The sequence below is a fragment of the Pongo abelii genome, chromosome 15 (assembly GCF_028885655.2).
Source record: "Pongo abelii isolate AG06213 chromosome 15, NHGRI_mPonAbe1-v2.0_pri, whole genome shotgun sequence".
NCBI lineage: Eukaryota > Metazoa > Chordata > Mammalia > Primates > Hominidae > Pongo > Pongo abelii.
In genome coordinates this window covers 105,882,389-105,898,069 of record NC_072000.2, presented here as the reverse complement: position 1 = coordinate 105,898,069, position 15,681 = coordinate 105,882,389, and the positions used below count along the sequence as shown (strand labels likewise).

General features: G+C 55.8%; 1 long non-coding RNA gene across 1 annotated transcript; it reads right to left on the bottom strand.

Moving 5' to 3' along the window:
• Positions 1 to 528: 528 nt before the first annotated feature.
• Positions 529 to 15,038, bottom strand: LOC129049851 (uncharacterized). Its single transcript, XR_008513227.2, has 4 exons — positions 14,940 to 15,038; positions 5,524 to 5,629; positions 2,214 to 2,481; positions 529 to 2,051 (listed from the first exon to the last, which is right to left on the bottom strand). It is a non-coding gene; the product is annotated as an uncharacterized LOC129049851 (long non-coding RNA).
• Between the last annotated feature and the right edge of the window lie 643 nt (positions 15,039 to 15,681).

Sequence of the window (15,681 nt, the reverse complement as noted above, 5' to 3'; positions counted from 1 at the left end):
GCTCTGTGGTCACTTGACAGGTGACCTGGGTTGGCCCCATCAACCTCCCCACTGGGCTTGGCTCAGAATGGCATCCTGCTGTTTCCACAAGTCGGCCGGCTCTCCAGGGTGAGGACAGAACCTGCTGAGGAGATCACAGATGGCCCTGACTCCACACGCCACCCCAGAGGGCCCCAAGGCAGGTGTCTGGGCCAGCTCCGGGCTGCAGAGGTTGACTCAGGAAAGCACCAGGGAAAGTTGGTTGTTAATATCCCAGTCCAATTTTTTTGACTGGGCCTAAAGGCAGGGACTTCCTTCTATAAAATCTGGGAGCTGAGTGCAGGGCAGGCCTGACAAGGCACGAGGAGCTGGCTGTGGACTTCAGCTCTCCCGGGGTGTCCAGGAGCTGCCCTGGGCCCTGGCGGCCCCTCCTCATCCCCACCTCTCTGCTGCACCACTATGATCTCAAGGTCCCTGCACTGCCTCATAAAGCTGTCCCCAAGTCAGTCTCCTGCGAGCGCGCTGGGCATCAGAACTCTGGCTGGTGGACCCGCAGAGGCCCGGGTAATAGCCGTGAGAAGAACAGGCCACCACACTCAGACTGGGAAGCACCCAGCCTGCGGGATGGCCAGAGACACTCATCCAGGGCCGTGGGAGTGTGAATCAGTCGAGTACAATATGCACAACCAGTGTGGCCAGAACCGGTGCTTCGAGGTATCTAACTCCTGGTGTCCTGCTACCATCCCAGCACTGTTGATTAATGGTGACAGATGGGGCATTGGGGAGGTCTGTGTCTATGCTTGGTGGCACCTAAGAAAGAGCAAGGCATTTGTCTGCATGGATTGAGATAGACAGGTCTCTAAAATAAACAAGGCAAAGAATGCAAGAGGCTGAACCAAAGTATGATCCATTTGGGGGTTAACAAATAGATAGCATAGGCAGCGCGGTGGCTCACGCCTTTAATCCCAGCAACTTGGGAGGCTAAGGTGGGCAGATCACCTGAGGTTGGGAGTTCCAGACGAGCCTGAGCAATATGGTGAAACCCTGTCTTTACTAAAAATACAAAAATTAGCCGGGCATGGTGGCACACGCCTGTAATCCCCGCTACTCAGGAGGCTGAGGCGGGAGAATCGCTTGAACCCAGGAGGTGGAGGTTGCAGTGAGCCGAGATCATGCCACTGCACTCCAGCCTGGGTGACAGAGGGAGACCCTGTCTCAGAAAAAAAAAAAAAATAGATGGTGTAGATGCTTTTGGAAGAATATGCAGTCACTGCTCACACCAGCATAGAACAAGTAGACTGGGGTTACTGCGTGGCGAGTCTCTTCCAGGTCCCTGAATGCAGTTAACTCAGTGAGTCCTGAGTTCCCCAGGAGGTGGGCATTCCCATCTTACCCACGTTGCAGATGAAGACACTGAGGTATTGGGAGAAGCTGCCCAGGTGATACAGGTAGTATGTGGCGGTCGGGGGATGTGAACTTGAGCTCCTGACCAACTCTGCTGCATGGGCTGACAACTCCGGCTCCTCTGGGAGAGGGGCAGGGGCTGAGGCTGAGGTGGGGCTTTTTCGTTTTTGTTTTTGGCCTTTCTGAGTCCTCTATGCTTTATTCCCAGGTGCATGGATGACTTACTTTCAGAAAATGTCAACAGGGTGCTCTGCAGAGGGGCATGGGCTTTTATGCCTTTATTATGCTTTTCTGTATTAAAAGAAAAACACAGTCATGTGATTCTAGAAACTCAATCCATGGAAGAGAGAATACTGGGTCTGTAGGAAGTCAGCTGAGGAAACAACCAGGATGCTGGCAAAGTGGGAAAGATACTCCCGGGCTTGGTGGTGGCACCTTGGAGCCTGCTTACGGAAATCACCTCTCATTTCCATGATGCTGAAAGCAGAATGCTGGGTATGGAAGAACCGTGAGCCATGTCCAGTCCACTTCCTCGTTATACAGGTGGGGAGACCCAGGCCGGGGGAGGGGCTCTACCCTGAGCGGGTGTCACCCAGGGTCCCGCCTGCACCCGAGCCATACCTCTGCACCCTCCACCCAGGTCCTACTCAGCTGACCCGAACTATAATCTGGAAAAGATGAGAGCAGACCAATTATTTCTGTATCATGGTTGCATGATTACCAAGATCAAAAATGCCCAAGGAACTATATTTAGTCCAGGACAGAATTCAAAGACCACCTGGTAACAGAAACATCTGCCTGGAAGGCCAGGCACCCATATGACCCCTCACCTTGTCTCATTCTGTCTTGGAACCCAGGCGGTACTCGAGCTTCGTCTGCTGCCCCACACCCCACTGGCTGTTGCAAGAGTGATGTTGCCATTGGTGACTGCAGGTCTCCCAGCAGCCTGGTGCAGAGAGGCCACTTCAGGCTCTAACAGAGGCCCGAGTTTCCACGGGAGACAGCAGAGCCGTGGTGTGGCAGGCATCCAGCTCTCCCCCTGATCAATTCCGTGACTTGTCGGAAGATCCCCCTCCCCGTAGGCCTCGGTTTCCTCATCTGTGAAACAATGGGAGTGACCTGGAGGGCCTCTGCCAGTCTCAGTCTAAGCCCTTGAGATGGAGGCAGACACAGTCAGCCCGTAAGCCCCTGGCCTTGCTCTTGCTTCAGGTCAGACGAAGAAAGGACTGGTGGCCTCTGGGGATCCTGAGCCTGTCTCCATGGGAACCAGCTCACCCACCCCCTCTCGGGCAAGTGTCCTAATAAGAGCCATGGGAAACTGTGGGCTCCAGCCCCTGGCCGCTGACTGGTTGGCGGCCTTCCGTTTTGAGATCCCTGGCCCAGGGTAGTGGAGGGGGCCTCATCTTACAGAAGACACAGCGAGGGTGTGGAGAGGCTGTGGGGGAAGCACAGCCTGGTCGGCAGCCCCTGGGTGTCCTGGCTTGAGCTCAGGACACCTTTGTCCCAGGGCGGGACCCTCACGTCTCAGGGGCTGCTCCATCCCCGTTGGGGGCTCCCTTCATTCTTGATGTCTGTCCACTCACAGAGGGGGCCTCATGCCTCTCCAAAGACCCCCACACTCCAGTCCTTGTGTCCCTGAGGTCGGTCTCCTGGTGGCCATCTCACGGGGAAGGCCCTGGACACAGGGCCCTGGCCTAATGCAGCGTGGCTTCATCTTAACTAGTTACATCTGCAAAGACCCTGTCTCCAAACAAGGTCATATTTTGGGCTTCTGAGTGGAAGTCCGTTTGGGGGACACTCATCAACCCAACACAACGCTCCCCCTCACCATGTTCGTTGAAGAGAAGACTCTTGGACACCTGGAGGCCACCAGTCCTTTCTGGATCCCCAGAGGCCACCAGTACTTTCTTCCTCTGACCTGAAAAAAGAGCTAGCAGGAGCTAGCAGGCCGACTGCGTCTGCTGCCATTTTGAGTACTTGCCGCAGCCGCAATGCCCAGGACTGAGTCATGGAGATTCCCTCAGAAATGGTGCAGCCCAGTCTGTCCACAGAGTGAGGGCGGACAAGCCTGGTGGCCCTGGCTTCAGTGCAGGCCATCCTTTCCACCTATTGTCTCCTTTTGGTCTCATAGGGGATCCGGTTCTTGTCCTCTGCCCTGCAGCATGGCTACGACCCTCATGGGCCACAAACTTGATGCCCTCAGGCGGCTAGACTGTACCCCAGATCCGGGGCTGGCAGCGGCATGGATGTGGTCAACTGGCACACAGTTGTTATCCAGACACCCTCCCGTCAGCACTTTTTTAGGGGGTGAGTGACAGAAACTCAACTTGGGCTTAAAGGTGAATTTACTGGTTGCTGTGATCACAGAGTTCAAGGTTCAGCTGGACCTGGTGCCTCCAATGACATCACCAAGTCTGTCTGTCCATCTGTCTGAGTTCAGCTTCCTCCAGGTCTTCGTTCTCCAGCAGGCCTTCTCCTCAAAGTGGCCAGGCGACTGTCAGCTCTATGGTTCATTCTACCAGTTTATGAATCTCCCCTCCTCATTTTGCTCAAATTCAGCTGTGAGTAAACTCCTGTGAGTAAACTCCCAAGCTGATCGCAGCTTCCAAAGGGAGGGCACTGGTCCCATGTGCAGCCGGCAACTCTATGGGTTCAGCTCCACCCAAACTATATAGACCACAGCAGGGAAGGAAAGCCAGGGATGCTGGGATGGCCAACACCACTGCAGAAGCCTATTGATCCCGTGCAAAACAGCTCCAGTAAAAGGAGGGCTTTGGGGCCTGGTGTGTTGGCACACGCCTGTAATCCCAGCACTTTGGGAGGCCAAGGCATGTGGATCACCTGAGGTCAAAAGTTCTTGACCAGCCTGACTAACATAGTGAAACTCCGTCTCTATTAAATACAAAAAAATTAGCCAGGAGTGGTGGCGCATGCCTGTTATCTGAGCTATTTGGGAGGCTGAGACAGGGGAATTGCTTGTACCCAGGACGGGGAGGTTGCAGTGAGCTGAGATCGCACCATTGCACTCCAGCCTGGGCAACAAGAGCAAAACTCTGTCTCAAAAAAAAAAGGAGAGCTTTAGTCTACAGAAAGTCAGGCACCATCACAGCATCACAGGGACAGGGACACAGGCTGCAGGTCCCCTTTACATCCGGGGCTCCATCCCTCTTCTCTCCATCCTCCTCACAGGCTTTTCCCACAGGCCTTTGGTTTTCCCCGGATGTTGGCTTGCCCCTATACCAGCACTGCCACGGATGTTGGCTTGCCCCTATACTAGCACTGCCACAGATGTTGGCTTGCCCCTATACCAGCACTGCCCTGGAGGTAGGCTTGCCCCTACAACAGCACTGCCCCGACTTGTCACTCCAGGGACAGTGTGTCCACCCCTGGCCTAGCTAGTCGGAAACTTTTGTCTTCATGTCATCGTGTCCAATCAAGATGTCCAAGGTCCTTCTCTCTTTAGAGAGCATGGGGAGGAGGGGCATTGTGCTGGGTTGATGACTGTCCCCCAAATCCACTTCCACTCAGAAGCTCAAAATATGACCTTATTTGGAGACAGGGTCTTTGCAGATGTAATTAGTTAAGATGAAGTCATGCTGCATTAGGGTGGGCCCTAGACCCAAGGCCCAGACCCAAGGACTGGCGATCTTATAAAAAGAGGAGCGGACACAGAGACAGATGCAGAGGGAGGGCAGCCACGGAAAGACAAAGGCAGAGAGTGGATGCAGCCGCAAGCCATCGGATGTCCAGGGCCACCAGGAGCTGAGGAGGTGAGGAAGGACGCCCCCAGGAGCCTTCAGAGGGAGCACGACACTGTTGACACCTTGACTTTAGACTTCTGGCCTCCAGATCAGCAAGGGAGTAGATTTCTGCTCTTTTAAGCATTTTGTGGGCCTCTGCTGCAGGAGCTCAAGGAAACTCATTCAGGTATTTAGGACGGTTGTGCTGGGTGGGGAGACGGGCCACACATGGTCTCTGGGCTGAAGGGGTGGGCACCAGGAGCAGGTCCTCAGTCGACCACATCTTGGCACTTAGCTTTGGTGACTCCCCCTGGTGCTGCTGATGTCCCACCCTGGCCTCTAGGGGACTCAGGGTCCTGCACCCCACCCCTGCTCCCTTCCTGCCCTGGCCTCGTCTCACCTCTGCAGTAGCAAGACTTTTCTGCAGCCTGAATCTAGATCCTCTGCCACCTCTTGGTTCTTCTCCTTCAGTGTGAGCTCACCAAGGGCCATGAGGGTCCCCAGGGCTGCAAGGGCACACAGAAAACCCACAGATTCATACATTGAGATATCACTCTTCTCGTCGACAGGACCTCAAGCCTCCAGGCCCAGCTAAGTCTAATTCAATCTCTGTGTCTTTGCTCAAACTCTTGCAAGGAAATCTGACCACCTTGGCCTGGCTGGGGGCATCCAGCGCTATCCCTGGGGTGTGGCCTGAAACCCTTCCTCCCTTGGTAGGACTCAGTCAACCAGGGTTAAGAAAAGGGCAGATTCCTTGGAGAAGCATGAGGAGATAATGCTTCTGAGGACACTCATGTATGTGAACGCTCAACGCAGACATACGGAAATTATGTCATCTACCTTTACCCCCATCCCTCTAGGGTGGGTGTCATCAGATTCCCGTCCCAGTTTGCAGCTGGAGCCTCAGGGCTTGGATTAAGGGCTTGCCAATGCTGGTAGAGAAGCCTGTCACCTCCCACCACTCTCAGCACTTGTCAACTTGCCAAGGTCTCATGGAAAGTAAGTCCTGGCCACCTTGGTCACCTCTTAGAGGAAGTGGCTTGGACTAGATGCCCTCCTCCAAGGTGAATCTTGAGCTGAAGCTTCGGTGTGTGCCTGGAGCATACGGCTGGGGTGTTCAGCAAACCCTGGGCAGGGAGGACAGGCCAGCCAGGCCTCGGGCCCCCAACTGGGCATCTGCCTCCATAGGGCATTCATTCACTTTGGGGGTCTTTGTGTCCCTAAAAGAGTCTGAATATGAGTCCACACTCAAGCAAAGCCATTAAGGAGATCAAAGCAGCCACAATGACACTGGAGGAGGCTCATGCTCCTGGGAAACCTCAGAGTAAGATGCATGGGAGAGGTGCTGGCTAAATGGTCATGACTGAGGTGAGAGGCTGAGGGCAAGGGACAGAAAGCAGCATGCAACCAAGTCCAGGTGGCAGGGAAAACAGAGAGCAAGGAGGAAGCAAGACTGTGAGCAAGCCAAGCCACGAGAGGCCAAACAGCCACAGATGCCAGGCTCCTGCCCGACCTGCCCCGACCCTGCCTCTCAGAGGGCACCTGCCCTCCTCTGTGCACCCCACCTGTCCTGTCCCATCTGTGCAGGGCCCCGTCTATCACCCCTGAAGGGTCAGGTGCTCCTCACTGGAAGGCGAGAACTGGGGTTCACCATCTGGACTGTGCAGGGCCTGCCTGGCCATGAGAGGAGAGCAAAGAGTTTTCTAGAAGGCTGGCTTGCACACACAGGTGAAGAACTGCCCCGCAGAAGTAATGCTTAGGCAAAGAAGGTGGGCAGTGGTGGTGGTCACAGATGCTGGGGTTGAGCCACAGGCCTGAGCCATCCATTGTGGGGGTCTGGAAGCCCAAGTCTGTGGCTCCCACACACAGAGGTAGACAGTTCCTGGAGAACACCAGAGTCTAGGCCCCGGGGCTGGGCGTGCCTTAGAGGGCACCCACCCCAGCTTAAAGGCAGCTCGGAATGCGGCAATTGATCAGTGGGTGCTGGGCAGCTCACAACCCCGTGTGGACAGTCTTCTCCATGGGCCAACAAGTGTGTCACGTGCATGCAGGTGCATATGCATGGGGATGTGGGGGCCCAGGAGCCTTCCTACTGCAGAGTTCAAAGATGTGCACTGAAGGAAGTTTGGAGAGTGTCCGCTGCCTGTGCTTCTGTTTTAACTCCAGGCCCTGAGCCTCTGCTGGGTGGTGGGTGGGCGCTGCTCCCAGCCTCCCATGCAAGGGGCCCCAGAGGGAGGAAAATGGCAGGCTGGGACAGAGGGACCACATGAGAGCAGCTTTGGGATAAAGCTGCCGGATACACAAAGCAATAAACAAAAGGGAAAAAGGAAAAGGGACTCAGCACAATTCACAAGTCACAAGGCAGTTGGCTCCAAGGAGCAGGTCCCTGGCTCAGCGGGTCCACTGGGGCTCTCTGGGCAGAGGGGCCTGGTGTTTGAGGTCCCCTCCAGAACTTTCACGCTGAGTGGCAATGACATTCCATAGCCTTGAGGGGCAGGGGCGCGGGGCTGGGCACCCTGGGGCTCTGGGGTGGAGGAGGAGGGTGATCCAGACTGGGGAGGCAGAAAGAGCCCTCCGTTCTTTTCTATTTCTTCTCACGCCTCCAGCCCCTTGCTGCAGCCACACTGGCCTCAGTTACACTGGCTCCTTCCTGCTCCTCATATGTACAGGCCAGGTCCTGAAGTGGGGGCCTCTGTACATACAGGCACCAGAACATTCTTCCAGAGCTTCACTGGAGCCTTCCTCTTCAGCATGACCGTCCCCGGCCACCTGATCCAGAGCTGGCGGCTCCCAGGCATAGCCCACCCCTGCTGCGGCTCTGCACCGCCCCAGTCCGCACCTGCATGCAGGGGACTGTTCACGTGCGGACCATCTGTCCATCTCCCGTAAGAATGTCGGCTCCTTCCACGTCTGCTGGGCATGGGGGATCCCTCACAGCCTCCCCGACCTCAGAGCCATGAGAGACTTGCAAAGCTTGAAACAAACTCTGAAAGGACCCTTCACAGATAAATTCCTCCAGGTGCATGTCTCAAAAAATTTTATTATCTAACCCAAGAGTAAGTTAGCAATCGATTTCCTAATCTTTATTGATTGGCAGTGGGCAGGCTAGTGTGATAAAAGGTGTGAGAGAGACTTGCCAAATAAAATGCATGAGCAGCTTCCATGAGCTTAGCTCCGATGTGCAGAGTGATAGGCTCAGGGAAGTGTGTATATATGTGCATGATTGTGTGAGATCAGGGCAGTGTGTGTGTGTGTCTATGTGTGTGTGACATCAGGGCAGTGTATGTGTGAGAAAGATCAGGGCAGTGTGTGTGTGTATGTGTGAGATCAGCGCAGTGTGTGTGTGTCTGTGTGTGTATGACATCAGGGCAGTGTGTGTGTGTCTGTGTGTGAGATTAGGGCAGTGTGTATGTGTCTGTGTGTGAGATTAGGGCAGTGTGTGTGTGTGCATGAGTGTGTGAGATCAGCGCAGTGTGTGTGTGTCTGTGTGTGAGATTAGGGCAGTGTGTGTGTGTGTATGAGATCAGGGCAGTGTGTGTGTGTGTGTGTGCATGAGTGTGTGAGATTAGGGTACTGTGTGTGTATGACATCAGGGCAGTGTGTGTGTCTGTGTGTGAGATTAGGGTACTGTGTGTGTGTGACATCAGGGCAGTGTTTGTGTGTTTGTGTGAGATCAGGGCAGTGTGTGTGTGTGTGCATGAGTGTGTGAGATTAGGGTACTGTGTGTGTGTGACATCAGGGCAGTGTTTGTGTGTTTGTGTGAGACCAGGGCAGTGTGTGTGTGTGTGCATGAGTGTGTGAGATCACGGAAGTGTGTGTGTCGGATCACCACAGTGTATGTGCGGGTATGCGTGTGTGTGTGCACAGGGAACACACGGGCAGCCATTCCAAGTACACACTCTCCTTGGGTAAATCTGTGAGTAATAATCGCTCCAGCAGTGAGAGCCCGTGAGGGTGGTGCAGGAAGACTGTGGCCTGCCCCCTGAGGGAAGCATTAAAAAAACAGTCAAAGGAAAATGAACTCAGCTCTCCCAGGGTGGAGGAGGTGGAGGTGGGCGGCCAGGGAACAAATCTGGTTGCTGCGAGGCTGTCGGAAAGGGCCCTAGTGCCCTGCCAGGAGGAAGGACCCTGGGCCATGAGCATGACGGTCTTTGAAGGCCAGGAGAGCCAGCCTACCCCAGCTCTGCCACTAACTGTGTGACTCACGGTCACATGATGATACCTCCTGGGCCCCATATACTTTATCTGCAAATGGGAAGAAGCACAGCCTCTGTGTCCACAGTGCTGTTGAGGTTGGATCGGGGCTAACTGGCAATCAGGCACGTGTCTATAAATGCCGGCGAGCCAGGCAGAGCCCAGGCCTGAGAGTGCACCAGGGTGGCAGGCCTTAATCCGTGCTGCACGGATCTGTGAGTCCCAAAATCTGCAGTGGGGATTCAGGAGGAGCTGGCCCAAGGAGAAGACTGGAGTGGAATTGGAAGGGGGAGGAGGATTTTACTGGAGGGCTATTGGGGGGTGGGGGAGAAGACATCCTGGGCTCCAGGGAGGCACAGGATCAAAAGTAACAGATGATTGTCAGGTGCTAGCCTGGGCAGACACATTGAGTCAAGACCTCATCTGGTACATGATCTCACTGAATCCTCTCTAAGACCCTAGCAGGGAGTTGTCCTCATTCTAAGAGGAAGAAGCAGAGGCTCCGGCTCAGGAGGGGAGGTGGCTTCTTAATGTCATAGTAGGAAGTGGTGGCTAGAATTCCAGCAGGAGGTTCTGACTCCAGGGCTGGAAGTGGGGGCAGGAGATGCAGCAGGAAGGAACTGCGGGTCTCCCTCCACCCAGGCTTACCCCACATAACCTCAGCTCCAAAGGGTGGTCTGCAAACTCCACGCTGCAGCCCGTTAGGATCATGGGATTGTTTCGGGGGTGGCAGCCATTATTTGGAAAAAAGAAATAGGATGAACAGATATCAGCATTCATGATGTCTAGTAAGATAACCATTCTTTTGCAAAAATTGTGTTTCGGTTATCTAGGTATAGTTAATTAATTATTTTATACATAGTTGTCCGGCTTGCTGTGGGCTGAGATGCACAATGTACTTCTTACCCCAGCCACGGTCAGCACGCTTTGAAAGCCACGGCTTTCAGGCTTTCTTGGTTCTGCAGGGGCCTCTGGGCCTTTGTTCTCTGAACAAGAACGCTAGTGCTGGGCACAGGACAGGAGCCAGGACCTGCTGGAGGATTTCCGCAACATGCCCCTTCCCACACATCAACGCAGCTGGCTAGGCAAGGCACCATCTCATGGGGTCCTAGAACTTGGGGTGTCAAAGTTTGGCTGCAGCACGGGGGGTGCTAAACACGGAGTTCCAAGGCCCTAATACTGCGCTCACATGGGCCATGCTTTCGTTTCCTTATACATTGCATGGGGTTCTTCATCTGCAGGCTGGGGTACTCCTGAGACCCCCAGAGCCAGGCCCCAAAGCAGCTCCACCAGGCTGGCCTGCTCTGAGAAGCCCTGAACGAAGTGTGTTCATGGGCAATGGGCATAGAGAGAGCCTCTCTCACCGCTGGGCCAGTGTCGGCAGGGGCGAGTGTCTTAGGGAGTAAGGGATATCAGGGTGGCAGGAGGGCAGGGACCAGGGAATTCTAGAGGTAGGGCTGGGAGGCCACTGGGGAAGGAGGCCAAGCTGCCTCCTGCGTGCAGCAGGCGGATACAGGAAGACTTTCGGTGATCAGATTTGTGTTTCAATCAGGTAACTCTGGTGGGGGTGTGGCCAGGTTTCTGTTTGTCTGGCATTCTTCAAAGAGAGCTGCTCCGACCAGAGATTCTGGTGTGGGTGAGAACCCCGGCAGGTGCATTTCCAGGTGTAGCCTTCTTACCTGCCCCAGGCAATCTGCTTCTCCTCCTCCCCTGGGCATTTGTTTCTTGTGTTTATCTCTTATCAGAAATCCATCCTTCCTGGGAATGGGCTTTTACTTTGGGCAACGCTAGATGATGACACAAAACCTTCAGTTGTAATAAACAAGCACAAAGCAAACTGGCATTCCAACGTGAAGCCATGTCTCCTCCTGACCTGGCTGGCTTTCCTGTTTGCCGTACTGGCCAGCCCAGGTACCCCCAAAGGGATCTTTGTTTTCCCAGAAAAACAGAACGAAACAAAAACAGCAACAAAAAACCCAAACACACACACATAAACCCAACTGCCCACCCGTAATCAGGACTGAGGCTGAACGTCCTACTGCCTGGCTCTGAAGGAGGTCAGCAAATCTTTCTTCTCCCAGGTGGTGACTCGATGTGACAGGTGAGCTCAAGGACATCTCAGATCCCAAGTTTTGGTCCACACTGTGGTCTTGTTTTTATGAAAAATGACCAATGGGTCCCCAACAATGCTGCCGAGTAGGCCACTGGGGAGTTTTTAAAGGAGAGAAAACATAAAATGGACCTTTCATGTCCTCAAGATGGGACTGAAACATGGACATGGAAGGTATCAGGATAGAAACTGCCCAGGCTCCGGCACGCCCCAGCATCTCCTGTGCTCCCACTGCACAATTGACCCACCTGCCTTCCTCTTACAGCATGATTATACACATCAAAATCCTCAGGGGTCAGCACTAAGTGTTTGCACAGACACACCCAAACACCTGGGGCTTGGCATTCCAATAAACCTTCTGGACAGAGTGGCATCTCCCCCTCACACAGTGAAACTAACTGCACCTCAATTCTCCTCCTGGGCATGCAAGCATCAACAAACAGGTATTTTCCCCATTTCCTGTTGGGTTCAAAGGTTATTCCTAATAAGCAGACATTGACCTGTTTTGATTTTTTGACTGAGAAATGTATTGACCATGAATGCACAAATTATTTGCTGTACTGTATACTCCTCTCTTACTGACACAAGATCACTGGAAAAGCCATCTCAGAAAAAAATGGAAGATTTCAGGAGGAGCTACAGTGAAACAAACCCAAGGTCGTTCAGCTCATTACATGTTAGTTAAATGTTACAGTTTCATACAAAAAACCCCCAGATATTCCCTTGGTTAAAAAAAAAAAATTAGTCTTTTCCTGTGTGTCTTTTATCTCAAATAAAAAAGGATTCTAATTTTATCTGTGTTCAATAAGCCGATAAAAAAATGGTTAGGCTGGGGTTGTTTACTTTTTCGTAAGATTCTCTGAGCAGCAGAAGGAAAGAAAACCAACTCGAGTCTAGCATTTTCTGAGCACACTAAAACAGCCAGGTCCCTTCAACCCATCTGGAAAGAAATTAATTAGTACTCTGTGTTAGTTTAATATGAAATTATTTTATTTTCACTGTTTTTTTTTTTCTTTTTCTTTTTCTTTCTGGCTATTAGGAAGGGAAAAAAATGGTGTGGAGAAAGACCGGCTCTGGTTCCTTATCGCCCATTTTCTCTCCAGGCTTTTCTTGGTTTCCAGCTTTTGCTTTTTAATTTTTTCCCTGTTTTTTTGGTTGAAAATGTACAAAATGTGTATTTTAAATATCAAAAAATTATACATTTTGAACATGACAAAATCTTAGATCCACAATACGTTTTTACAAAAATATTATTTTAAAAATACCGTCTGCTTTCTCTCTACTTGAATTAAAATGTCATGTTCATTTCTTATCTTCTGATCTGTTCAATCTGACATTTGTTAGATGTGAAAAAGTTCTGCAGACTATTTCAGAGAATATTTGAAAAATGTGAACAACCGGCATGTAAAATGTCCGCGGGAGCACGCTTGCGGAGTTCACATTCATTTTTCAGACGCTGGGGTGCTGGGAGCGGCGGGCGTCCTTCCTGGGTACCGCGGGGCGGCCGTCCCGGGCCGGGTCCCCTTCCTCCTCGGGGCACCGACGGCCTCTCCTGGCCCGGCTGAGGCCGGATCGGCCCCGTGCGGCCTTCCAGTTTGCTAGCATTTTCCTTCTGGGACGCGCACGGAGGCTGTGGAGAGACCCGGCCGGGGTCCGAGGGGGTGGGCGGCCCTAGCGCGGGTCGGGCCGCGGGTCCCACCTGCTGCCGCCCGCCCCGCGTGCCGGGGAGACTCTGCCGCCGCCCGAGCGCGCGGCCCGGGCCACCTGATGGAACGTGCAGAGCTCACTCCTCCACCTGGCGCCCATTTGGCTTTTTATTATCTGCCTCCCGCATCCTCACTGGTTCCAGATTTGCAACCTCAGAGGCGCAGACACCTGGCTGGGCCACGCTATCGATCCCCCAGGGACCCCGAAGCAATTACAGCCACTGCGTCGCGGCAGCCCGGCGCCCCTGAGGGCTGCTCCAGACGGCGGCCCCCCGCGGGGCTCCTTTCAGGGCCTCGGGCCTTCCCGGGCGAGAGCACCGTAGCAGGCGGGGAGTGGGGCGCCGGCGCTGGCACTTCAGAGCTGGGACCCGCTGCCCCCCGGCACCAGCCCGGCCTTCCCCGAGCGCAGCGCACAGCCTCCACCAGGTCAGGCCGGCTTGGAGAAGGTCCCCGGGGCCCCGGGGCGCAGGGCATGAGCCCGCGGGCGACCTCGGAAGCTGGCGCGGCGGGCAGCGCGGCGCAGACACTCGCTCTCAGGCCCCGCGCCCCGGGCGGCCAAGACTCGGAGCCCTCCCGGGCGGGCGGGACCACCCACGCCGTCGCCGACGTGGGAACCGGGCGGTCGCCGAGGCCGCGGGGGGCGCCGCGGGTCGCAGGCTCTGCTTGGCCGCAGCACAGCACCCGGGTCCCACCGTCCTGAGTCACTGTCTTAGGTAGTGAGACCCCACAACGCGACCTGCGTCAGGCCCTCCAGACCCCCAACGCCTGGCACCCCCAGCCTGCCCCCGTGGCTGGGCCCCGCCAGCGCCGGGCACCGGAGGGGGAGGGCCCCGAGGGCTCAGGGCGCAGTTCCAAAGGCCAGAAAATGGAAACTGTGCGAAAAGAATCCCCAAATCCGGTCGGGCCCAAAGCCCACCGGCTTACATAAAGCCCCGGGAGCCCGCCGGCCCGCCCGCCTGGGGGTGAACAATCGGCAGGCACCTGGCCAGGCCGTCCCAGGCTGGCACCGTCGCCGACCCCCGACCACGGGCCTGGCGTGACCCCGGGGAGGGGGCAGGGGTCTCGGCCTCTTCCCACCCCCTGCTCGGAGAAACGTTTAACTGGCCTTTAATCACATTAGCAGCCGGCCCCAATTAGGGCCGCGGGAGGGGGAGGCCGGAGAAAAGCGCCGGCCTGGCAATGTCACTGGAGGATAAAGATCCTTTCATGCCCTCGGCCTGGTCATGGGCAACGCGGCGGGCCGCCACCCCCGGCCTTTGATGGCCTCGCCGACGCCGCCCTGGCTTCGCCCTCTCCACCCCTCGGCGGGCATCGCCGGGCCACCTCCTAGCCCGCCCGCAGGACAGAGGCCTGGAGGCCCGGCCCGGGCCTGCGTGTGTGCACCTGGGGCTCCCGCTGCGCTCGAGGGGCGGCTGGGGGCTCGCGGAGGGCAACGCTGAGCGTCCGGCTCGGACCTGGTAAGGCCGCTGCCCACGGACGGAGTGGCTCGGAGGGAGGGTGACCCGCCGCCAAGGTGCCCGCGCAGGTACCCTGGGCCCTCCTGAGCACCCCCAAGCGGGGAGAGACGGCCCTGAGTCGGGCTCCATCCTCCTGGGCCCAGAGTGAGGCCCAACCTGCGCCCGGGCCAGGCCCGCGCCTCCCTCCCGGGCTCCGGGCGCGTCGGGGACACCGGGCCAGGGCGTCGGGGCCAGACTCGGGCCTCCCCGTCGGTCATCGACCCGCGCGGCGGAGAACCGGTCCGTGCGCCCTGTCGAGGGGTCGCCTGGCGCCCAGGCTCCCGGCCACCGCTCCCCGCGCCGCGCTTACCTTGCTGGCCCGCGGGGGCTGCGCTCGCCTCGCCCCGAGGGTCGGTGCCGGGGCGCGCTCTGGACGGGCTGGGGTCGCGCGAGGACAGCGGCCGCCCGCGCCGCCGGAATGCTGATGCCGCAGGCGGCCGCGACGCCCGGTGGCCGCCTGGGACCCCCCGCCCCACGGCGGCAGCTGCAGCCCGGAGCCGCGTGACCCCGGGCCCGACCTCCCCGCGCTCGGCTGTTTGTGCGCACACAAAAGAGAACACTCATATTTTTCTTTTCCCGGCACAGACTTCACACCCGCCCCGTCTCCCCTCCCCCGTAACCCCCCGCCTCACACACGCTCCGCTGAGAACCTCTTTTTCTCTGCGCACCCACTGTGCCTCGCCTTTCTCTCCTCTTTAATTCCATAGTTGTATTCGAGGATGTCAGCATAGCTTAGAAAGTTTCATAGAAAGTCAGAAAGCAATTAGAGAGGCCCTTTTATTGGAGTCTCGTTGGTGCCATGGAATCTTTTAAAGGAGAGCCTGAAGGACCGAACACAATCCCATTAAGCCGCCAAAACTCCCACAGTCTTCAATAGGGGTGCTCAATACTTCGACAGACTTTCGCTGGCTCATTGGGAACCACGGGGTTTCAGTTCCTAGTTCCGCAGCGGACTCACAACGGCGCGGCCTTGAACCCCTCGTTTCTTCCTTTCTCATCGGAATTTCCATTGGTGAAATGGCTTCCAGGGCCGGAGTGAACATTAATTAATG